Consider the following 27,030-nt stretch of genomic DNA (forward strand, 5'->3'; position numbering starts at 1 on the left):
AATAAACGAGTTTATAAAACCAGAACCGTCTTTAGTGAAATAACAGCGTCAAAGGCCACTTACGACCGTTCTTGATACCCCTGGGGATCTTGCAAAGCGCCTAAGTAAATGGCATACCTATTTCTCAACGAATTATTTACCGATTTTTACTAACTTGGTCTCAAATGAAAGGTACGTTCCCATTGGCTGCTATTGAATTTCTAATTGATCTGACTTACGGCTCCGGAATTACAGGGTGATGAGTCTGAAGACGCGGCAAATTCTGATTTCAACGTACACTACGGTGCACGTAAAAAGGTGAATTTTTTTCCAAAATGTTACCACAACTGCTTGGATTTGTAGTTCTACGTCACTAATAGTCATTCAAAGTCTCTATGGTCACATTGGCCACCATTGACGGTTCCGGAAGCCCAGAATAACAGATTAAACAGTTACATTGATTTCTCAGTGATGGGTGGACCGATTTGACCAAACTCAGGTGAACGGTGTAACGTCCCTGAAAACTGTTATTAATTTTTTTTCCATCCGACTTCCGGTTGCAGAGTTACGGGTTGTGGAGTGTGGTGACAGAGAAAGCTCCTATTCAAACCGATACTTCGATGAATTCAAAAAAGATTTAAAAAGGTGTATCAATCCTATAGACTGCTATGAAATTTCAAACGGATCGGTTACATGGTTCCGGAAACATATAATGAATCGTCCGATCATATAAGAAATTCCCATATAAGCCGAAACTAAAATTTTTATTTGAAAGGCGGGACCCCATGAAATTTCAGAAATCGATTTCGTATTTTTGATACCAAATGTCGTTAAAATGCATGAAACGATGTGATTTTATGTTTTCCCGAAAACATTTTTGCCTTTTTCTTATAAAGGAATGCTATGCAATCACTCCAGAAATCGATTATCAAACCGATTCGATTCAGTTCGTCGAGATCGCAAAATGTCTGTGTGTATGTATGTGTGTCAAATAATGCCACTGAATTTTCTCATAGATGGCTGAGTCGATCTGCACAAACTCAGTTTCAAATGAACGGTATAACGCTCCCATAAGACGCTATTGATTTTTTAGTTGAACGTACTTCCGGTTCCGGAGTTACGGGTTGAAAAGTGTGGTAACACAGCAAATTTCCATATAAATTGGTAACCCTATGATATCCGAATGATGTAATACATATTCAAATACATTTAACATTACTCTAGATCACTAATGACCAATTAAAGTAGTTTTGACAACATTTGGTCACCTATGACGGATTTTGATGCCCCCGGGGAACTCACTAAATTCCCGAGCTAATGTCACACCTGTTTTCCAGCAAACTCTTAACCGATATTTACAAACTTTTTTTCAAATGAAAGATATAATACTTCCATTGACTGCTATTTTTTTTTCCATACGTTTATTTGACACGGCATTTGCAAAAGCTTTTTACGCCAGTTTCTTTTTTTACATAGCACATTACAAAAATCCTTAAGACTAATTTTAACTATACTAGTACTTTGTCTAAAACTAACACTGAAATCACTTTATTGTTTGCTTTTTTCCTTACATTGTTGTATTTCATAATGATCTAGTATTTTCGGGTGTATTTATTTACTTTTTTTCTGTTATTGTCTGAAATTAAAAACTAAATATTCTAGGACACTGTAATTGGTGAATGATTAGCCTTGGATGAGAGTATGAGGAGATGAATTTAATTAAATTTTGACAGATGCTGTTTTTAGAAAATGATAGATAAGTTCCATGTATAGAGGATCGCGATACGCCAGGATGTCTCTAACAGGAACATGGATTGATCTTCCTCGGACTTGTAAAGAATCTACTAATTGTGATCTGGCTTCACGATATTCAGTGCAGGACCAAACAACATGCTCAATGTCATGGTAACCTTCTCCACAAGCACAATGATTACCCTCAGCGAGCCCAATACGACGGAGATGCGCATCTAAAGTATAATGATTGGACATGAGCCTAGACATCACACGGATGAAGTCCCGACTTACATCCAATCCTTTGAACCATGCCTTCGTTGATACTTTAGGGATAATTGAGTGTAGCCATCGTCCCATATCTCCATTGTCCCAAGATGTTTGCCAACTAGCAAGTGTCCTCTGTCGAGAAGCGCTATAAAATTCATTGTAAGCGATGGGTCTTTCATATATTTCACCATCTAGTGCACCAATCTTGGCTAAATTATCAGCTTTCTCATTGCCCGCAATAGAGCAATGGGCGGGGAGCCACACTAGGGTAAATTTATAACATTTTCTTGTCAGGTTACTCAGAGATTCTCGTATCTTCCCCAAAAAGAATGGATCGTGGTTATCAATCCTCTTTGAGCGTAGAGCTGCAATTGTGCTGAGACTATCAGTGAGGATAAAGTAATGGTTCGGGGGTAAAGTATTCATTATTTGAAAACTATAGTGAACTGCTGCTAGTTCCGCTATATAAACAGAGGCGGGTTCTGCAAGTTTGAGAGAAATTGAAAAATTATTGTTGAAAATACCGAAACCAGTGGCCTCACTGATTCGTGACCCATCAGTGTAAAACATTTTAAGGCAGTCTATGTGTTGATATTTGCTTGTGAATATTTTAGGGATCTCCCGCGAGCGTAGATGATCCGGAATTCCACGAATCTCTGCTTGCATGGACGTGTCGAAGAATAAAGTGGATTCAGGAGTATCTAGTATATTGACGTATGTGGGAACATACCTAGCAGGCGTTATTTCTTGTGACATGTGATTGAAATACACTGTCATGAATCTGGTTTGGGATTGAAGCTCGACAAGTCTTTCAAAATTTTCAATTACCAGTGGGTTCATAACCTCACATCGAATAAGTAAACGAGAGGATAGATCCCAGAATCGGTCTTTTAAAGGAAGAACTCCCGCTAGTACTTCAAGACTCATCGTATGGGTCGACTGCATGCAACCTAAGGCGATTCGTAAACAACGATACTGTATCCGTTCCAGTTTAATAATGTGAGTGTTCGCAGCTGAACGGAAACAGATGCACCCATATTCCATTACTGAAAGTATTGTTGTTTGATACAATCTTATCATGTCACTTGGATGAGAACCCCACCATGATCCAGTTATTGTTCGCAGAAAATTTATCCTTTGTTGGCACTTCTTTATCAGATACCTAATGTGGCCTCCCCATGTACCTTTAGAATCGAACCAAATTCCGAGATATTTAAAGGTCATGACTTGGGCTATCGTTCTACCAACCATCTGAAGCTGAAGCTGAGCTGGATCACGCTTCCTTGAGAAAACGACCAACTCTGTTTTCTCCGTAGAGAAATCGATGCCCAGCTTTAAAGCCCAAATTGATAAATTATCCAAGCTATCTTGCAATGGTTGTTGTAAATTTATAGCTTTTGGTCCTGTAACAGAAACCACGCCATCATCTGCAAGTTGTCTTAAAGTGCATGGGCTGACAATACAATTATCAATGTCATTCACGTAAAAATTATAGAGAAGGGGGCTTAGACAAGAGCCTTGTGGGAGGCCCATGTAACTTATTCTGAGTGTCGCCAAATCGCCATATGAAAAATGCATGTGCTTTTCTAACAATAAATTGTATAAATAATTATTTAATATCGGTGAAAGACCACATTGATGTAGCTTCTCCGAGAGAACATCAATGGAGACTGAGTCGAATGCTCCTTTTATGTCTAAGAACACAGACGCCATTTGTTCTTTTTTTGCGTAAGCGAGTTGGATTTCTGACGAAAGTAGCGCCAGACAATCATTCGTTCCCTTTCCCCTCCGAAAACCAAACTGGGTATCTGATAGCAAGCCGTTCGCCTCAACCCAATTGTCGAGACGTCGTAGGATAATTTTTTCCAACAATTTCCTGATGCAGGATAGCATTGCAATCGGTCGATACGAGTTATGATCGGAGGCTGGTTTTCCCGGTTTTGGAATTGCGATAACTCTCACTTGTCTCCAGTCGTGCGGGACAATGTTCTGCTCAAGAAGCTTGTTGAATAAATTCAACAAGCGTCTTTTTGCTAGGTCAGGCAGATTCTTCACCAAGTTGAATTTAATTCTGTCTAGTCCCGGAGCATTATTGTTGCATGAGAGGAGTGCAATTGAGAATTCCATCATTGTCAAAGGCGAATCTATGAAATCGTTACTTGTGGGAGCATCGCGAGTGATTTTCTGCGCAGGAGCAGAATCGGGACAAATTTTCTTGGCAAAATTAAATATCCAACGATTCGAAAAATCTTCGCTTTCATTAGTCACGTTTCGATTCCTCATTCTTCTGGCTGTGTTCCAAAGAGTACTCATTGATGTTTCTCTTGACAAGCCATTAACGAAGTGTCTCCAATAACTAGATTTTTTGGCACGACGTATACTGTCAAATTTGTTTTGCAAAATGAAATAATTTTCAAAGTTCTCACGTATACCCCCTTTCTGTTTCATAATTTCTTTGTAGGCAACTTGTTTAGCTTCATATGCATCAGAGCACTCTTTGTCCCACCAAGGATTAGGGGGCCGTCTATTTATTGTCATTCCAGGATTGCATTTCGTTTGGGCTTGTTCTGCTGCTTCAATAATTAAACCCGCTAAGAATTCATATTCTTCGGTAGGGGGTAGCTCTTCTGTCGAAGCAAGAGAAGTGGAAATTAATGTTTCGTATGTTTTCCAATCAATATTTCGTGTTAAGTCATAAGGAACATTGATTGAATTCGTAAGGCCTAATTCACTGTTAATTGAAACAACGATTGGCAAATGATCGCTACCGTGAGGATCAGGTACAACCTTCCACGTGCAATCTAACCGAAGTGATGTCGAGCACAGAGATAGATCTAATGCACTTGGACGTGCAGGAGGTCTGGGGATGCGTGTTGTTTCGCCAGTATTTAAAACTGTCATATTAAATTCGTCACAAACATTGTATATCAAAGAGGATCGATTATCATTGTAGAGGGAACCCCACAATACTCCGTGCGAGTTGAAGTCTCCCAGTATCAGACGCGGAGCAGCCATGGATTCCACTACCTCAAAAATTTGACGTTGTCCAATTTGAACTTTGGGAGGTATATATATATAGAAGCGATAGACATGTCTTTGCCTTTAATGTTCGTTTGGACAGCTACAGCCTCAATGCCCGAAAACAAGGGGATGTTAATTCTATAGAAAGAATAGCACTTTTTAATTCCTAGAAGCACTCCTCCATACGGGGTGTCTCGGTCTAGGCGAATAATGTTGAAATCATTTAAGTTGAAATTAATGTTTGAGGTAAGCCATGTTTCACATAGAGCAAAAGCATCGCATTTTAAATTATGCAGTAAAATTTTTAAGGAATCAATTTTAGGTATGATACTTCTGCAATTCCACTGTAAAACAGTGATGGAATCTTTCATTTGAGGAGGTGAATTACCCATTGAAAGATACAATCGCTGCAAGGATGGGCCATTGAGCAATCAGCTGCTCTAAAAATGTTCTAATTGTTGGGAGGAAAGCTGAAAGTATACTCTTTAGTGGTTCAGAAATATTGAATGCTTTAAAAATCCAATCAACAATTTCAGAAAATTTCAATAATCCTACCCCCTGCTGAGGCTCAGAGGAAGTCGAAATTTTATTATTTCCAGTAATGGTGTTCTGTTTGGATTGTACGTTCCCAAAACCGGGCGGAATTGATTTTGGTTTTGAATCGGAATTTTTCGGTTTTGGGCGCAGTTTATCTATTGGTGGAGAAATTTTAAGGCCTTTTCTTGGCAGCTTGGGAAAAGAAGACTGTTTTCTTTTTCTGGAATTTCCGGGTAAAACAAATGATGTACCTTCGCACGCTCCGTCAGAGTCAGACTGTTCCGAAAATAGAGATGCGTAAGTGTTTTCTAAGAAGATGGGTTTAGGGGTAGCATTTTTCAACATTTCTGCATAGGAGCGCTTAGACCTCTCCTTCAAGGATCGTTTAATTTTATCCTCACGCAATTTATAAATGGGGCATGCAGGGAGCTCATGTGAGTTTTCTCCGCACATTAAACATTTTTCTGAATTTTCATTGCATGTATCCTCTTGATGAGAACCCCCACATTTGCCACACCGTGCCTTATTGGAACAGTAAGTGGCTGTGTGGCCAAGCTGTTTGCAATTAAGGCAATTCATTACACGAGGGATAAAAAGGCGAACAGGGAGACGAATCTTATCGATAATGACATAGTTGGGCAGCGCAGACCCAGCGAAAGTCACTCGAAATGAGTCAGACAGTCGATAAACTTTTTTATCTCCTTCGTGTGATACTGAATGCAATTGCTTGCATTCAAGTATTTTTACGTCTTTAAGTATGGTGTTTTTGAAGCGACCAACCCCATACTTAACTAAGTCATCAACAGTCAAACTCGATTCTGTGATGACCCCATCAATTTCAATTTCCTTTGAAGGAATATACGCTCTATATTCACGCGTAAAAAGCTCGCAAGAAGCAATTGCATTGGCTTGTTTGAGACTACCAACGACAATGCGTATTTTATCTTTATTAACTTTGACGATCTCTTTTACATCCGAGAATCGCGAAGTCAAATCTTTAGAAATTTGAATGATATTTAGCGCCTTTGCTTTACGCCTAATAAATACAATCCATGGTCCTGTTGACGACTCTGGGTAAATTTTAATTCTAGTCGAATTTACATTTTCAGCATAAGGCTTAGGGGGAGGGTCTGTTACTCGTTCTCCCATCTCTTCATCCATTTTACCTAGTAAGAAAAACTATCACAAAAAGGAATGAAAAATATACCTGTTATCTACTATCTATTAGGTGGCGAGGACACCGGTAGAACACACCTCATGTGTTACGTTGTAAACTCGGTGCCCGTTGTTTGACAATGTGACACTTGCTGTCCTTCTTCGTCGCGTTGCTTCTTCAGTAGAGAAATAGTCCTACCTGCAACACTTCAAAACTCTCTCCGATTAAGCTGCTCGTCGGTATCACCATCACAAGCGCGCTCTCTCCGTTTCCACCACCTCGGTAGACAAATGTGGCTACCTGTGGCTTGCTGCGAAAATCCCACTGTCGATGCGGCACTTTTCGGTGCCACTTGTTTTCCTTATTCGTCGTACCACTTCTGCTAATGGGTCTACCTGTGACGCTTCCCTCTCGTCGATTAGAATTGCCCGACGACACTAATACACTATATTTTTTTCTGTGTGTACAGGCACGATCACTGTCGATTTCTGCCACCGCGGTAGGCAAATTCGTCTACCCGCGGTTTGCTGTCAAAACACCACTTGTCGAGGATGCCGTTGACCACGCCTCCGGCGTATCAACTGTCGACTCACACTTAACAAACTCGTCTCTCTCTCTCTCTCTCTCTCTCTCTCCCACAATAACGCATACAGCGTCTCGCACTCCGTCACTCTCTCGAGAACAAAACCTTCCACCTGGAGGCACAACCGTCTCGGTCGGTTGCAAAAACTGTTATGGTTGACTGCTATTGGATTTCATTCAGTTCTGACTTTTGGGTTCCGGAGTTATAGGTTGGTTATTGCGGTCACATAGGAATTTCTCGTATAAACCGGTACAATCGTAATACCTCATAGGCTTAAAATCTATTGAAATGAACATCAAATTACTTCAATTCGCAGGCCTAGATCACTGATGGACAATCAAAAATTATTGGAATGTCCACTATCGATAATTTCGGAAGTTTCGGGGCTCCGGGCAAAATTCCAGATCTAAAGCCACTTCGGTGATGCCTGAACCAAATTTCACTAACCTAGTCTTAAATGAAGCTCGATGTTGAACCGTCTATCTCACCACCTCTCAACACCCCCCCCCCCCCCCCCCCCTTCCCCTTCTCTCAGCCCCACCATCTCAGACCAACATTCCCATGCATTCCCTTTATCCACCCCGTATACTAAAATAAGTTAGATGATTCCCGACGCATTCTCCCCCTCCCACTAATTATATTCCTCCCCTTCTCCACCATGAAGTTAACATGAAGACAACCTTCAACTCACGCTGATTAAGCTATATAAATATTATATTTTTGTTTGTTTCAAGTGTGTTTCAACATGTCGATGCTTGTCAGCGTCATGACAGTCGTGCACTTACATATGCTCATCAAGCGTAATAAGAATGTAATGGACATTTCCACAATGTTATATTGAACATAACCAGCCATTAAATCATAGTTTGGATGGATGAGAAAGGCACAATTGCACCACTAGGTGGATTAAAACTGGTTTTTTGAGAAAAATAGACTTCTGGGAGTGCTGATTTCTCACCTTTTGACCCGTCTCATATAGAAAAGTTATGAAATCAATCGGATTTCCAACCTGTTAACCGAGGCTCACAGGGGCGAATCTTTTATACTACTTGATTCAGTTCGTCGAGATTACAAAATATCTGTGTGTATATATGTGTGTGTGTCAAATAATGTCACTCAATTTTCTTAGAGAAGGTTGAACCGATTTGTACAAACTTATTTTCTAATGAGCAATGTAACGCTCCCATAAGCTGCTATTGAATTTTTAGTTGATCAGACAGTCTCGGAGTTACGGATTGAAGAGTACAGTCACACAGCAAATTTCCTTTTAAACTGGTAACACCATGGTGTCCGAATGATGTAATACATATTCAAATAGGTTCAACATAACTTGGATTTGCGGGTCTAGATCATTAATGACCAATCAAAGTAGCTTTAACCACATTGGGCACCTATGACGGTTCTTGATGCCCCGTGGAACTCACCATTTTCCTAAGCTAACACCACACCTATTTTCCAGTCAAATTCAATAGACTATAACCTTGGTTAAGTAAAGTTAAGTCAAATTTAAGTGTTTACTAGCTTGATTGAATTCACATTTATTTTTAGTTAGCATTAGAAAATTAGGGTAACAGAGGTATTTTGGCCACCTCATATATTTTGGCCAGGCTTGCCAGTTTTTCGAAGTAAATTTAAAGAAAATGCATACGATTTCATAAACTAGTATCTAGTTTCATCGAATAACTTATAACACAGTTATTTCATATCGCATTGATGGTAAACTATGCAAGAATTGATCATAAATTGCAAAATATTTACCATACGCCAATCAGTGTACTGGAACGATGAAAATCAAGAGGATTTAATATTATTGCAATTAACTTTGAAAACATGCTGTTTTAAAACTATACCATGTTTAGTTCAATAAATAATTGTACTGCATTTTGTAACATTTTTAACAAACCATGAATGTTAAAATAACAATAAAAAATGCGTTTAGTTCTTAAAAAAAGGCTATGGCCAATATATGTTGCACGATTTACAAAAACAACATATTATCGCCATACCTCAGAGCTGTTTGTTTATCACAAAAGGTAATTACCACTCTTGTCAAGTCAAAGTGAAGTGATGGTTAGTAAATTTGGTTGTTATCGATTGTTTTAACTACCACTTATTGTCAAATAATCTGTTGTGATTGCAGACACTTTGTACGTGGACTTGCGGAGACAAAATCAGTAAAACTAGCAACTTCCCCTCACAATATTCTCGTTTGGCTGCACTTTTTGGCACTCTGTCTTGGTCTGTCTATAAAGTGTAGTTGTGATGTTTTTCATGGTTTTCTTCCCGTTTTCAGATGGCTAAAATACCGAAAATCCACCGGAACAAAACATATTCGGAGGAAGCTGTACAAAAATGTTTAAAAGAAATCAGTAAAGGGATATCAGTTCGGTCCGCATGTATTCGCTATGCAATACCGCGATCAACAATCAAATTTCGCATGTGTAAGGAATACAAGCATCAAGGAAGATCCGGGCCACCTACCGCTCTCCGACCCGAAGATGAATCGGTGCTGGTAGTTTGGATAAAAAAGATGGCCCGGAAAGGATTTCCAGTTACCAAGTACCGACTGATAAACAAAGTAATGAATTATATAGAACGGAATCCCGACAGAAATGTCTTTAAAAACGGCAAGCCGAGTAAATACAATTGATATTTTTTCTATTAAAGCATATAGCTAACTTCCATACATCTCAACAGGTAGTGCATGGTTCAACAGCTTCATAAATCGTCACAAAGAGTTATCAATTCGCAAACCAGAAGGTGTTACGAGTGCTAGTGCAAATGTAACCGAAAATGACATTCGGAAGCGGTTCAGGGAAGTTTCAGGAATTTTGGAAGAGGAAGAACTTTCGAATATTCTTCTAAACTCAAAAAGCGTACTGAATGGCGATGAGTCTTCCTTTTATCTGGATCCATCTGTGGACAAAGTTATCGCAAGGCGTGGTGAGAAAAATGTATACAAAGTCGATCAGGGACCTGCAAAGAAGAACATAACTGTTATGTTTACTTGCGCGGCTGATGGTAAGATGTATCCACCCATGATTGTTCTGCCGTATAAGAAAATACCGACCGAAGTGGCGCAAAGTGTACCTGGAGATTGGGGTATCGCTAAAACGGATTCAGGCTGGATGACTAAAATATGCTTTCTCAAATATATTAAGGTTGTGCTTCATCCACAGCTGGTGGAAGAAGATGCGCTACCAGCTATTTATTTTGTTGACGGCCATTCTTCTCATACGGCATGGGAAACTGCGGAAGAGTGCCGAGAGTTGGGTATCCATTTAGTTTGCCTTTATGCAAATTGCACGAGAATTTTACAGCCCCTTGATGTAGCGGTATTTAAACCAATGAAAAGTTCGTGGCTTCACGTTGTAGATGATTGGAAATGTTCAAATCCCAACAGATATTTGAAAACAGAAAACTTTGCGCCACTTCTTGCTAAGGCAATTGCGTCAGTGGACAGAAGAGTAGTAGCTAATGGATTCAAAACGTGTGGATTGTACCCATTCAACGAAAACAACGTGGACTACAGTAAATGCCTTGCGCGTAGTCAGCCGTCGATAAAAACGGATGACAAGGTGGCTGAGTCAAGAAACCAACCTACACCAACTGTCTCCGTCAATCGCACAAAAGTCGAGGAAATAATTTCATTGTTGGGATCCGATCGTATATCGCGTTATAGAATGCACAAATCTTATGATTTTGAATCAGACGAAGATAGAATTCTTTCTCGGGTGTACTACCTTTTTGAACATTTGAATATTTCAACAGAGAGGGATCAACCTATTGAAAATTCAGTGGCAATGCATCTAGGAGAGATTGTGAATAAATCGCCGAATGAAGACCAGCCCGCTGAAGTTCCGGAGCAATTGAGCAATTCGATTAATCTAGATCATGTGGACGAAAGATTTGAAGAATATTGGATTGAAGTGAATGTACACAGCTGGGAGTTACAGTCTCATTATTCGCATTGCGAAGATCCACTGAACGAAGGCGATCGTGTGTTGGAAAAAGCCCAAAAATTAGAAATCTGCGATCAACCCGTCACTGCTGATGCACCCGACGAAAGTGCTGGAAAGAACTCATTGCTGTCTGAATTTTTGGATTCACCAGAAACGCCACGTAGAAAAGGGAACAGGCGATTTAAACATCGGAGTCCAACTGTTCTTACGTCGCGTCGAAGACTGCAATACCATAAGGTGTTGAAGGAGGTAAAAATTAAAGAAGCTGAGGAAAAACAAAAGAAAGCAGAACAACGAAAGAATAAGCAAGCTGAAAAAAAGAAAGCAAAAAAATAAAATAATTGTCGAACCTAAATTTGTCTATATTATTAAATATACTAATAAATTAAAAATTTAAAACGGTTTGTTAATTTTACATGGGTTTTTACGGATTTTAATGTCATTTAAACCCTAATGAGACATGTTTATTCCAAAACAAATGGAATTTACCTTAACCAAAAAAATGTTGGCGAAAATATGTATGCTATATTATTCCACTGGCCAGAATATATTTCCGACATGGGCCAAAATAGAATTTGGGTGGCGGAAATAAAAAATAAACAATGGTAAAATTTATTTTATTATGAATATCTTGTATATTTTATACTGTTGAGTGGTCTGTATTAGCAAGAAGATGCAGCTTCATGTTTTACATTTGAAGTTATGCCAAACTTAACAATCCAACCGTATTTGTTTCGCAAAATTACGAATCGACTTCCTAAAGTGGGCCAAAATACCTTTTTACCCTACTTTAGCATTAGAATATTAGAATTGTGATTTTAACACAAACCACATGCGAGATGCTATTGTGCTGCGTTCAATGGCGACTCTTTTGTCTCTATCCCCCTTCAATCCATCTACTGAAAGCTGCACTGCCCATAAACGCATAAGAGTCCCATGTGGATTTTTGTCGAAAATGAGTTATCCGTTGGATTGTATTCTGTATCACCACTGAATCACACTGCACAAATAAAATTACCGGGTTTGTTCAGAAAATATAAAAAAAATACCAAAACATGGCTTGGCTTTGGCTCAATGGATGGGACAATCTTGAACCGCGTTTTTCTCGGCTTGCTGTTTTTCAACATGGGACTCTTATGCTGTTATTGGCAGTGCAGTCGATAGTTAATCGATCATGTCTTTGACAGACCGATTTTTTACCCAGATTGTTCAAAGACGATTGTCCTCCACTCAATCATTATGGCGTAATATCAACTTCCATTGAATGCTATTGAATTTCATTCAGTATTGACTTTTGGTTCCGGAGTTATAGGTTGGTTATTGCGGTCACGTAGGAATTTCTCATATACAATACACCGGTACAATTGTAATACCTCATAGGTTGAAAATCTATTGAAATGAACATCAAATTACTTCGATTCGCTGGGCTAGATCAATGATGGTGAATCAAAGATTCTTAGAATATATTGTCCAATATCGATAATTCCGGAAGTCCTGGGTTCCGGACATATTTCAGAACTAAAGCCACTTCGGTGATTACTGAATCAATTTTCACTGGGTATGTCTCAAATGGAAGGTATAATATGAAGTTGGCTGTTGCACTACCTTCCATCCACCCCTCCACATCCTTCTTCTCACACCCCTCCCCACTTTCTCACCCCCTCCTCCCATCTCAGACCAACCTCACACCCGCATTCCCTTCACCCACCCGTATACCAAAATATGTTAGGTTGTTCTCAACGCATCCTCCATTCCCACTTATTATCCCCCAACCCTCCCCCACTACCCCGCATTTCAAAATATGTTAATACAAAGACAACATTGAACTCATGCTCATTAAGGTCATTAAATATTATATTTCCACAATGTTATATTGAACGTAACGTGCCATTAAATCATAGCTTTGGTAAATGAGAAATGCACAGTTAAACCGCTAGGTGGATTGAAACAGGTTTTTTTTTTTCGGAAAACGGAACACTGCAAGACATAGTTGCGAACAAATATCTGCTTCATGGAAAACACGTGAACACAAAACCAAAATCGCTTGTGAAACTCGCTTTTTTGTGAAACTCAATTCAAAACGTAAAGCAGAAAATAGTACAGGAAATCAGAAAATAAAATATTGAAAGATTTCGGACTCAGGTTAATCATTGATTATTTATTTTCGTTATTTATCGCCGCCTTGTCTTAATGGTATTTGCTCGATAAACTTGCACATAATGTGCTGCAGTCCGAGCAGGACTTGACCTCGGTCTGAGCAGATTCGAGTTTAACGTCTCCTCCGATTACCTTTTTACACAAGGAGCAGAAAGATGAGGTAGATTTACACTAAATGCGGGAGTGGGCGTAGCGTATTGGTAAATCGATTGCCTTGTACGCAGCGCACCTGGGTTCGAGTCCCGACCCCGCACATAGGGTTAGAAATTTTTCCTAAGAGATTTTTCTAACCCGAAGAGGCGAATGACCTTAAGGTTAAAACCTCTATAATTGAAATAAAAAAAAATACACTAAATGTTTCTGGTATAAGAAATGGTTTCTGTTCTGATGTGTTGGTCGTTACGGACAACAAATCGCAGCAGTTACACGGGTTCCTTCCACACCAATATAAGCCACTAAATTTCATATTGAAGTGCCAGTGGAGCCTTGAGCAACAAACGGAAATGAACATGACTATAGCTTGAACTCGAATATCTGACGTTAATACGTGAACAATCAGCTGTAGCTGAAATATATTTTCATTATTTCATTTGTTTCCGAAATTTACTTACAATTTTTAGTGGTATTATCAAAACAAATTTAGTCTTACAGTATAGCCTTAGTTCTGCATGATTTAGTTCATTCAATAGACTATACCCTAGGTTAAGTAAAGTCAAATTTGAGTGTTTTAACCACATGATTTACTAACTTGATTGAACTCACATTTATTTTTAGTTAGCATTAGAACTTTACTTTTGCATTAGAATATTAGAATTAAGTGATTTTAACACAAGCAACATGCGAGATGCTATGATTTTAACACAAGCAACATGCGAGATGCTATTGTGCTGCGTTCAATGCCGACTATTTTGTCTCTATCCCCCTTCAATCCATCTACTGAAAGCTGCAGTCGATCGTTTATCGATCATGCCTTTGACAGACCGATCTTTTACTACCGCTATACGCAATTCCCTATATCGTATGTACAGAAAGGTTGTATGCTCACTAGTGCCGTACAGAGTGTATCTTAAACAAAACCATTGGAAAGCCTTTAACCTATCAAGCAACTTTGCGATAATTTCATAATCTACGGGAAACCTTTTTGCTCCCGTTTTATATCGTGCAGGAGGAGACACTATACATGTTAGGGTGGGTGCTCCTATAGTTGAGGTGTACCAATAGTTGCAGTAGTGGCACTGAGAACTGACACACAAGTAAAGTTTTCAACTTGTGTAAGAAATCACAGAGAATAGACATGTAAGCTCGAATAAACTTTCCCGAAAAAACTGTGTAAACATCATAATGAAAATGCGTTGAAAATCACCATCGCATGCAGGTTCGCTTAAAAAAAAAAAAAAAAAATTAAAAATTTTACTTGTGTGTCAGTTTTCAGTGAAGAAATTAAACTGTCGCTTTGAAATGACAACAGCAAGTAGCAACTTGCCGCTGGTCGGCGCTTCGATCGGCCAGCAATCGCTATACGGGACTTGTATGCAAACTTGGATACAATGGTGACTCACGCAAGCGAACCTGTATGCGATGGTGATTTTCAACGTATTTTCATTTAAATGTTTACACAGTTTTTTCGGGAAAGTTTATTCGAGCTTACATGTCTGTTCTCTGTGGTAGTGGGTTATACGCCTAACTAAGGTACCAACCATCAACAAATATTTTTTAACGATTCATCGCACTCAAACTATGCAACAATAAAACTGTTATCCTTGAAATTTGCTCAAATAACTTTTGAAGAAATTGATTTCCTTTGAATTTTGAGCTCCCTTGCACCTATAGTTGATCTAATGTACCTATTGGCGATTCTACGTTGAAACCGCTCGCAGATTGCGCTGGAAGGAAAGTGTTACTGATTTGATTCTGTTCTGTCATAGTGCATATATTTTCTGTAAACATTGGTAAAAAATGACTTTTAAACACCAAATTACCGATCAGTTTGTTGATAATTGTTTATGAAAATGAAGGAAAAGCATCATTTTATAAGATGACGAGTAAACATCTTGCAAAAAGATAGTGATTTCTAATATTATTCGCAGAGCTATATGCGCGCTGTTTCGAAATGTAATTTGTTGAGCACCGTAGCCGCCGCAACAGCATTTCCCGTTCGTCCTAAGTTAAGCTAAGCCTTCATGAGATGGTGTAAATTCATGAAACTCTCCAGATCAGGCGAGGAAAGAATATATCCGGCTAATAGGAAAGTGTCAGCTTTGTATCATGCACAGCCGGTCCTTCTCTCCGATAGTCTTCACTGAATCTCCTACGTAGTTCAAAATATGAAGGAGTTTGACATTGGTACTGATTGGGTCTCGGTTTCGAGTTGGAACTTTATTTATGGAACGATTTTTCATAACCACAATAATACCCCGATTACATTTCGAAGAAATGTATGAGTGAAATAGTTGCAAATGGCTGTAATTTCAGAATAATTGCAAATAAAACTAAATTTCTTACTCGTTTCATTCATATTTTGGCAGTGGTAAGCTTTTTCCGAGAAGATAATGAAGATTTTGTTGTAAGCTACGACTCACTTACGGGTGAAAAAAAAGCAAACTGTATCACTTTGCCAGTTCATGAGCTGAATCATAGGTGTCGCATGACTAATTTTGGCTTTGCCGCAAATCGCCAATAGTTGCAAGTCCCATAAGAAATCAATGGGATTTGCAACAATAGGAACCGAAATTAGCGATTGCACCACTCTTGGTACATGTGTTTCGATAGTGGTACAAGTGGTTATGAATACATAAATTGATTATTAAACCATTTTTTATATTTTTCATATGAAGTAGGGAAAGCTTTTGTTTAATGTATTAACATTGCCCATAGGTCTATTCATAGATTTTTTAGTAAAAGTTTTCCTTAAGTATGAGACTATTGGTACATCAACCCTACTGTACATTTCGACACATTTCCCGTTTGGGCTGGTATGTTAAAAAACTTCAATCACAGTACTTAAACAAATTATTCTGTAATTTGAAGTATTAAAAGCACACATTCCGTTTAAAGCAAAGCAACAATTGTTGTAAGTTACATGACAGCTCGACCATCTTCAACCAAATTTGAGATGATCTCTCCTTTGATTAATACAAAAGATTTGTTTTTGTTTCTTCGAACTTGTTTGTTTGGTAAACTTATCATGATTTTGTTGTTTCAAACGAAATATTTGTTGAAACTATTTAAAAAGCCAACAAATGAATTTTATGGTAATTTCAACCAACAGTATTGATTGATTCAAACCTGAATCTTGTTTGTCACCATATCATACGGGAAAATTGCCAAAATGTTCACTATTTTTTCTGTGTGTAGAAAGTGCTAAACCAGTGCACTACACTACACCGGTGTCAATTGAGATTTTCGATTGATTGACACCGGTGTAATGTAGTGTAGTGCACTGGTTTTGCACTTTCTAGCAGAAGTGTCAATGGAACATACCCAGTTTTCTGTACTTCTGCTAGAAAGTGCAAAAATGGTGCAGTTCCAGTGCACTCCACTACACCGGTGTCAATTAATCGAAAATCGTAATGGGATTTTCGATTGATTGACACCGGTGTAGTGGAGTGTATGTTTCATTGACACTTCTGCTAGAAATAGCAAAACCAGTGCAATCCACTACACCGGTGTCAGTCAATCGAAAATCCCAAAACATTAAGCAGGGCGGTTTGTAATTTGTATTTATCTGGGACGGGACCTGCGGATTCGTGTTTTCTTATTCTTTCTTTTTGTTTGTTATATCTTACTTCTTCGATTCACACACACTAATACTTGGTGTAGTTCAAGAAATGACATGACTTTTTTAAAGAACAAGAATTCTAGAGAAAATTTTCAATAGGACGTAACATTGAGAGCCTCTCTTTGTTTACTTTCTCTTTCGTTTATTACGACGTCATTACAACACTTTGCACTAATTTTCCAGTACATATCGAAAGGCGACGGTTTTTACTAGAATATTATGCAAAGAGTTTAGTAGTAAATGTTGAAATGGCCGAGTAATGAACAGGAGAGAAAGACCCCAAAGAGAATCTCTCATTGTTACTTACGTCCTATTGAAAATTTTCTCTAGAATTGAACTTTCAAATTTTTTTTGTGAATCCATTATCATGGAGTGCAAGGTCAAAAATTGCGGTCGAAGTAAAGCGAAAAATCCGGAGATGACTTTTCACCATTTTCCGGTGAAACCCGATTTGTGAGAACAGTGTTCACAAGAATTACCGATCTCGAAATTAATGAAAGCACTATCATCTCCACTATTATTATTGATCTAATGATTAATTTATTGAAATATTTGAAAAAAAGTTTAGCGTTTACTTAATTTCAAATAGAATACTCCCCATATTAATCACTCTGAGGACAGCCGGTTCAATCTGACATTTGCGTGCTGGATCAATTTGACACGCGTTTTTTTTTTCTTTCCGCAGGTCCCGTCCCAGGTATTTATTTATCAGCAGAACGAAAACTTGTCAGTTACAGTCAAGGAAAATGGACATTTTAATTATTACTTTTCAGAAACGTTGGTGGGTCAGGGTTTCATAGCATAATGTGGTTTAATTAACTTACCTGAAATTAGCTGTAACAGACTTTCTGCTAATCTATTGCCGTTTCTACTTAAAACCAAAGGCGTTGTTTACAAAGGCTCGCACAGAATCGTGCGGAAGCCAAATCTACCAATCGAACACAGCCCTCTAGCAACCCTATGCCATCATATGGTGTTTGACAGCGACCTACATATATGGGGCGTTATAGCTATAAAGCCCCAAACAAAGAATTATGTTCGGCACTATACACGATATTCCAGCATTCCACATGACGTTTTGCATCTTGTGGAATGATTTAACACCATATTATTCAAAAAACAACATTTAGTAACTAATTACAGCTTTCAAAAAACAACATTTAGGCTGTGAACCATTTGGTGAAATTTTTAACTTTTAGTTAAAATCTGACACTTCGAAAGTTATTTGCAAAATAACCCTACCCACTGAGACGTCCAAAAAATTGTTTCAAAATCGTTCAACACGGGTCCAACGATGGACGTTCGTTGAACGGTTATTTGGACGTTGTCCAAATTGGTCCAACGAACGTCTTTCATTGGACGATTTTGAAACCAACCGTTCTTAGAGGGTACTCTGGAGCAAAGAGAATAGTGAAAGAGACGCAGAGTGAAAATCAGTCAAAACGGCAACACTCCCTTTACGATGATTTCAACACTAGAATTTGGCAACCGTTTCCAAAGGCAGCACTTTAAATGACTCCTATTATATTTTGAAAACAAACCTTTTGTCGATCGTTGGATTTGTTTATCAAACGATGTGCATTTCGAAACAAAGAGATGAAATAATTCTAAAACTTGTTTTTACTCATACATAGACTCTAGAATGCACCTTACAATCACGATTGCACTAAATTCTGACGAAAATTCAAATTTTTTTTTGATAGATTTACAATACTTATCTCCTCCAACTCAGGCATGAGTAATGTTTATTTACATTGCACGATTGGTTTGCTCAATAAGGTATTTTTGGCTTCACACTATTCGTCTCTTTTCCTATTCTCTTTGCTCTGGAGCATGGTTAAAATCTGGGACGGGACCTGCGGATTCGTGTTTTCTTATTCTTTCTTTTTGTTTGTTATATCTTACTTCTTCGATTCACACACACTAATACTTGGTGTAGTTCAAGAAATGACATGACTTTTTTAAAGAACAAGAATTCTAGAGAAAATTTTCAATAGGACGTAACATTGAGAGCCTCTCTTTGTTTACTTTCTCTTTCGTTTATTACGACGTCATTACAACACTTTGCACTAATTTTCCAGTACATATCGAAAGGCGACGGTTTTTACTAGAATATTATGCAAAGAGTTTAGTAGTAAATGTTGAAATGGCCGAGTAATGAACAGGAGAGAAAGACCCCAAAGAGAATCTCTCATTGTTACTTACGTCCTATTGAAAATTTTCTCTAGAATTGAACTTTCAAATTTTTTTTGTGAATCCATTATCATGGAGTGCAAGGTCAAAAATTGCGGTCGAAGTAAAGCGAAAAATCCGGAGATGACTTTTCACCATTTTCCGGTGAAACCCGATTTGTGAGAACAGTGTTCACAAGAATTACCGATCTCGAAATTAATGAAAGCACTATCATCTCCACTATTATTATTGATCTAATGATTAATTTATTGAAATATTTGAAAAAAAGTTTAGCGTTTACTTAATTTCAAATAGAATACTCCCCATATTAATCACTCTGAGGACAGCCGGTTCAATCTGACATTTGCGTGCTGGATCAATTTGACACGCGTTTTTTTTTCTTTCCGCAGGTCCCGTCCCAGGTTAAAATTGACAGAGCGATAGTTAAAATGTTGCCCATGATGCATAATAAAAAGGTGAAAACATTTTCTGTACCTAATTGAGGTTGTCAATATTTTTCAATACAAAATTAAGGGATAAAGATGGAAACGATAACGTGTTGTGTTAAGATTTGTTTGGGTTATTTCATGATGTGGATGTTTACTTTTCGAGGCTATGACTGTCATACTTAATGTAATAAGAAAAGAACTAATTTTCAAAATATCGACAAATGTTCACACCTCTACCATCTTGTGGTTATCGCAGCTGTCAATTCTAAATAACTATCCATATGTCAACTTTTGAAACGGTTCGCTCTCTCGGTTTAATTTTTCCATTCAAGAAAAAATAACTTTCGAACTGTCAAATTTTAACTAAAGGTTAAAAAAATCGCCAAATGGTTCCAGCCTTAGTAACTAATTACAGTGTTGATTTTCATAACAGTGATGCTGGCTGTACAGAGACGTCGCCCTTGACAGGGGACTGATCAAACATGTCACCGCCAAAGAGAATAGGGAAAGAGACGAAGAGTGCAAATCAGTCAAAACGGCAACACGCCCTTTATGATGATTTCAACACTAGAATTTTGGCAACCGCTTCTATAGGCAGCACTTTAAATGACTCCTATTATATTTTGAAAACAAACCGTATGTCGATCGATGGATTTGTTTATCAAACGATGTGCATTTCGAAACAAAGAGATGAAATAATTCTAAAGCTTATTTTTACCCATACATATGCTCTAGAATGCACCTCACAATCACGATTGAACTAAGTTCTGATGAAAATTCAAATTTCTTTTTTGATAGAAGTACAATACTTATCTCCTCCAACTCAGGCATGAGTAATGTTTATTTACATTGCACGATTGGTCTGCTCAATAAGGTATTTTTGGCTTCACACTATTCGTCTCTTTCCCTATTCTCTTTGGTCACCGCCTGCCTACCGTGCAAATTTGGGGTTTTCGATTGATTGACACCGGTGTAGTGGAGTGTTAAGAGAAGAGACGACAACAGGCTTCTTGCTCTTCTTAATTTTCTCGACTAGGCCCTGCAGTAAATCTAAAGACAACAAGCGTTCATCGTGGCCAGATACCTTTTGTATGCTTTTTACAATTGCCGAAAGTAATTTTATCTCAAAGATCGCACCTCAACAAAGAATTTACAATGCTAACTGCATTTAAAAATTAAATAAAATTTTTATTTATGTCTCTCTTAACGATACACATAGCTATATCGTCATTCAGGACTTTTATTAAATGTGCATGAAAGGTTGATGTGTATGAAACGTAGCCAGAATAGATTCAGCAGCACTGTTTTAGATCCCGTTTGTAAATATAATGAACGCTCATGACTGGCAAAACGACCAATCAGAAGCTGGTTCAATATTGAGGTTAGGACTGGATCAAATTAGCTACGCGATTGTCTTCTCTTCTCCCCAGTTAAACTCATTCCGGAACCGGTTCGGATTTCTGAATGGAGACAGTATGGATTCCAAATCAAATGCAACAACCGATTCCGACTCAGAATCGGTTGTTGCATTTGATTTGGAATCCATACTGACTCCATTCAGGATTCCGAATCAAATTCCGAATGGTTTGACCGGGTCTTAGGTGGAATGCACTGAAACTGCACCGTTTTTGCACTTTCTAGTAGAAGTGCAGAAAACTGGGTATGTTCCATTGACACTTCTGCTAGAAAATGCAAAACCAGTGCAATTCACTACACCGGCGTCAATCAATCGAAAATCCCATAAGACAACACAGAAAATTTGCATTACCTAGCAGTAGGTAATCTTAAATCTGTGCATTCTACTTCCTCCAATGAAAAACGAAAGAGAGGGAATCCAAATTTACCCAAAAATAATGCGATATTCCCCAAAGCCGACTAAACTTCATACCATTAATTTTGAGTAAAAAATCATTCCTTCTCGTTTGTTTTCCTGCAGTGAAATAAGGACAGCAAATAAAAATTACCTACTGGTAGGTAATGGATTTTAAGTGTGAAGACAAGACAACTACACACTTATCCTCAGCTACTCATTGCAACTAAAACGCTTTTACTCATAAATGAGTAAAATTTGTTTAACCCATTATAATCCAGCTATGTTAAAACTTTTGGTAATTTATAAAATACTTCGTGAGCTCTCATATTATGCCGAATTAAGTATGGGAAAAATAAAATAACCACTTTGGACCGTTTCGTTGCGAAAAAAACTAACGTATGAAATTTCATACGCTGGGCTGATAGGGTATCAAAAAATCATTACAGAGAAAATTCGGCTAAAATCTTTATACTCAGCATAAAATCGAATAATATCTTCAACCTTGCGAGATCATTCATTTAGCAGCTTTTTTGAATGATTTTAACCAGTGTTACGCAATTTCAAAATCAGTTACCTATTTCTGCTTGCATTTACCGAAACCGACATTCAGATTCAACGCCTCTCTCATTCATTCACTTTCCAACTGACTGAAATTTCATGCAGAATCGAATGCTTGAGTGCAGAGGAAACATAAATTCATTCACCAACCAAAGCATTCATTTGTTATTATGTCGACAGTTTGAAGGCAGAAGTTAGCATCTTGCACATTTTCGAGCATAAGTGAACTGCGTAATCTATATCTGGTGCACTTTTGATCGATAATCCCTCTCAGAGCCAGCATAGAAAGAAAATTCACGTTGCTTCTGAAACCGAACATGTCCGTACCTGAAAGCGCTGCGTCGGGAGAACGAATGACGATGGAAACGAACCAAAAAATTCATTCATCGCAGCGGGCTTGAATTGAATTTCGTTTTCTTTCAAATTCATGCAGCGATGTCAATTTTTTTAAGCTCTGATTTTAACACTACTCTCCTCTCTCGTGCCGTTTCGTCTCATGATTGGTTCGTTGCATCAAACCATCTTTCCCTCAAACTTAGTAATTATTTTAAGAAAAAGAACATTTTCTTACGAGAATTTACATAAAAAATATTCCGGGTAGAACCAGGTATGATTTGCTACGTATTAAGCATTTGTTAGCCTTGAATGTACTGATTCAACTTTAAAATCAGCGAGAAAGTTGTAAATCTCCTCCTAATCATTAAGAGGAAATAATTTTGCCTTGGGAAAAAAGATATCGGTTCAGCCTAGCGTATGAAATTTCATACGTTGAACTACCAGCAGAATGTTTGCAATTGTTTCACCAATTTCTTCCATTTTTTCGCACTGAGCCACATTTTTCACATCTCTTATGGCCATTCGTTCACAATCCGAAACAAGAATTAGTGATTTAGAAGAGAAAATTAATAATATGTATTGTTCACATTTTGGTTTGAATTTTATCCAACTTTGACATTCGAAAACACAATAGAATTTAATAAAAAATGATTATTGAGCATACACATTATAAACTATAGGGTATTAGTTAACATTCACAGAATACCAGAAGTTTGAAAACGGCTTTATTGTATAACAAGTATGATCCAGAAATGTGTTGTTTTTGCGTATGAAATTTCATACGCTAGGACATAATGGGTTAATAGTTCAATAGGATATCTGATCGAAGTAGGTCATCTCCATCCGATATCGGTACTACATCATTCCGACTACTCTCACCTACTTTTACTCATTTTTGACAAGGTACGATTTTTGTCAGAAACGCGTAAAATCTACTCATTTGTGAAAAAACCGTACCTTGTCAAAAATGAGTAGAAATAGGTGAGGCTATTCAGAATGATGTAGTGCCGATGTCGGATGGATCAGACATCATATTGAATTTTCAAAAAAAAATTTACTCATTTTTGAGTAAAGGCATTTTAGTTGCAATGAGTAGCTGAGGATAAGCGTGAAGTAAGCGATTTCTGGAGCCAGCCAAAGAGAATAGGGAAAGAGACGAATAGTGTGAAGCCAAAAATACCTTATTGAGCAGACCAATCGTGCAATGTAAATAAACATTACTCATGCCTGAGTTGGAGGAGATAAGTATTGTACATCTATTAAAAACGAAATTTCAATTTTCGTCAGAATTTGATTCAATCGTGATTGTGAGGTGCATTCTAGAGTATATGATGAGTAAAAACAAGCTTTAGAATTATTTCATCTCTTTGTTTCGAAATGCGCATCGTTTGATAAACAAATCCAACGATCGACATACGGTTTGTTTTCAAAATATAATAGGAGTCATTTAAAGTGCTGCCTGTGGAAGCGGTTGCCAAAATTCTAGTGTTGAAATCATCATAAAGGGAGTGTTGCCGTTTTGACTGATTTTCACTCTTCGTCTCTTTCCCTATTAGGCAATCCATGAGACGTTTCTGATCAGCTGATTATTTCTTGTATACTTATTCTGACGTTACTCCGAGGGGTGCGACGTCCGACAATATCGTTGACTCGATCGAACATCAAACGAATCGGACTAATAAAGTTATTTGTCGGACGAGTTTTTCTGTTCGCAGGAGTAGACTTGTTAACAGAACCCACCGCTGAATTGTCAAACAAACGTCTAATGGATTGCCTAATTCTCTTTGGAGCCAGCGTGCTTTGACGTCTTCGATTTTGACTAATAGACTTTTCTACGGCCCATGTACGTACACGCCACATGACACAAATACTACATCACAAGCTGGTGGAAAATAATAAACAAAGACGGCAAAAGTAAATGGGATTGTTTTCAACCAGGAAGCTTCATTACCCAGGTAACCAACAAGCATTAGTGTATGCAGTAAAGTAGCGTAAAATTTGCATTCCGGATGCCTCTTGCAGTATGCTGGCATTCGTTATGCATAACTGTTGTTAATCAGCATTTGAAAAACTGTTTAAAAACTTCTTGCCAGTAAGCAGCATTCTGAATGCACAACAGTAGTAAAAAAGCATTTTCATAGCACAGCAGTAATGTAGCCGTATATTTTGCCAAAACCGACTTTTAAATAGCATTTAAAACGACTTAAGTGCTTATCAAGTAGCCGTTAAGACGCATTCAGCATGCTTATTGGTTACCTGGGTAGTGTTCGTGAGATCGACCGCAAAGAACTCAATAGACTTTTCTACGGATCATGTACGTACACGGCACATCCCCATAAAAAATTTGACATCTGCGAAATTGTGCACTCGACCGACGAAATCGGGTGCCTTCAAGATCGACCTACTAATTTACCGACTAAATTGTATTACGTCGGGAGAAGATTTTCGTCATTATATTTATCAATAGATTTTATCCGTTTAAATCTGGCACCCGACCTAATCTACGGAAACTCGGTTGAAAAAATTGTGTTGCCTTGAAACAAGATTTAATTATATTGTTCAGTAGACGAAATCGGTTCTCGTATTGTTGACAAATGCAACAGTTGGAAATTTTAAGTTCCAAACTTAATTTTTATTTATTATAATATTCCTTGTAAATTGGAAGTGAAATTGGCAATACATTATATTGGCAGAAATAGTGAAAGAAGTAATTTTAGATTTGGGTAAGTCTGATTAATGTTTCTGTTATTTGATCTTTTTCATTTATAATATGCAGTTGCAGATTTATTGATGTAATCTGACCGTAGCCAGTGTGATTAAAAAACTGAACAAAGACGTCAAAGAATATAAATCCACTGCAATTTAAGAGCAAACGGAAGGTACGGAATTGGAGTCATCGACAAGTCATGTTAGGTTCCAAGCGTAAGTCTTTGATATAATAAAAGAAATAAAATAGAAATCTACGAAAGCCTGTCTCGTGCTTATTTTGAGAAATTTCCAGAGGATATAAGGTGCACCGGTTAGAACAATTTTAAACTGTCGACCGATCTATCTATCTAATCGGTTTCCGACCAACCGATTTCGACAAATTTCGTCGGCCTATTTCGTCTAGTGTTGCATCGACAGACACTCGTGTTAAACTCTCCCCAGGTAACCAATAAGCATGCTGAATGCGTCTTAACGGCTACTTGATAAGCACTTAAGTCGTTTTAAATGCTATTTAAAAGTCGGTTTTGGTAAAATATACGGCTACATTACTGCTGTGCTATGAAAATGCTTTTTTACTACTGTTGTGCATTCAGAATGCTGCTTACTGGCAAGAAGTTTTTAAACAGTTTTTCAAATGCTGATTAACAACAGTTATGCATAACGAATGCCAGCATACTGCAAGAGGCATCCGGAATGCAAATTTTACGCTACTTTACTGCATACACTAATGCTTGTTGGTTACCTGGGTCATAAGCGTCGGTGCCTACCCACTGAGACGTCCAAAAATTTGTTTCAAAATCGTTCAACACGGGTCCAACGATGGACGTTCGTTGAACGGTTATTTGGACGTTGTCCAAATTGGTCCAACGAACGTCCTTCATTGGACATTTTGAAACCAACCGTTCTTAGAGGGTAGGATAGGATCCGCCAGCTGGCTTCTTCTTATATTTTACTAATCCCTGTTGAAAACGACATACCCCCACTCGACCAATGTTGCCAAAATATTTGTTTTGTTTCGGTCGTATATTTGTTCTGATTAAAATATTCTATATTATGTACCAATTTCATGGAAAAATCAAAGATTTAGTCTTTTATAGCATTTAAACGATCATGATGTTTTTTTCCATCGGAATACAGCAAAACAAAATAATATATATTCGTTGTTGGACATTACGAAAAATATCTTCACGCCTCTTCATTTTTGTAAGTTGCTTTCTGAGTCAAGCAACCTCTGTCACAAGAATAATTTTCTCTGTTCGGATTTATTTTAAATATTCTAAAACTACTTTTCTGCAAGGTTTAATTTTTGTTTTGGAGCAATGTATAGGTTTTTACATGTGATTGTTTCGGAGAAAACAGCAGTAGAAAATACACTCTCCTATTTACACCGATGATCGATTCAGTTGAAAACTGTAAAATTCAACTGTATCGATAATACCAAAGGAAGAACAAGAAGCGACTTCCGGGATAACATTCTCCCTGTTTGCTCAGTACTTCCAATTTACTCGGTACTGGAACAAAAACAATTTTTACATGAAGTTCAAAATATTTTCATACTTACACTGTACCAAAACGGACGAGTGAATTCGAATGATATTCGTTATGAACCGGCCCTTTAACATTTGGCAGATGTATTTTGGATGATTGCCATTTGATTTTTGTTGCGACTACAATTCGTCCATGTATGCAAGCATCTTATGATAGTCATACAAAAAGTAGAAGCAAAAGTTTTGAATTTTAAAAGAGCTATTGTACAGGTTCGAAATGCAATCATTAGTTTTTCAATAAACAAAATGTCGAGTTTGAACAGATATTCTTA

At 37.8% G+C, this 27,030-nt stretch overlaps 1 protein-coding gene across 1 annotated transcript in view; it reads right to left on the reverse strand.

The window, feature by feature from the left end:
* Positions 1-18,149, reverse strand: part of LOC131683174 (alpha-actinin, sarcomeric-like) — a 346,976-nt gene extending 328,827 nt beyond the window's left edge. The window contains exon 1 of the mRNA XM_058965014.1: positions 17,999-18,149. The gene's annotated coding sequence lies outside the window, so the exon portion shown is untranslated. The remainder of the gene's footprint in view (positions 1-17,998) is intronic.
* Between the last annotated feature and the right edge of the window lie 8,881 nt (positions 18,150-27,030).

This window comes from Topomyia yanbarensis, chromosome 2 (assembly GCF_030247195.1).
Source record: "Topomyia yanbarensis strain Yona2022 chromosome 2, ASM3024719v1, whole genome shotgun sequence".
NCBI lineage: Eukaryota > Metazoa > Arthropoda > Insecta > Diptera > Culicidae > Topomyia > Topomyia yanbarensis.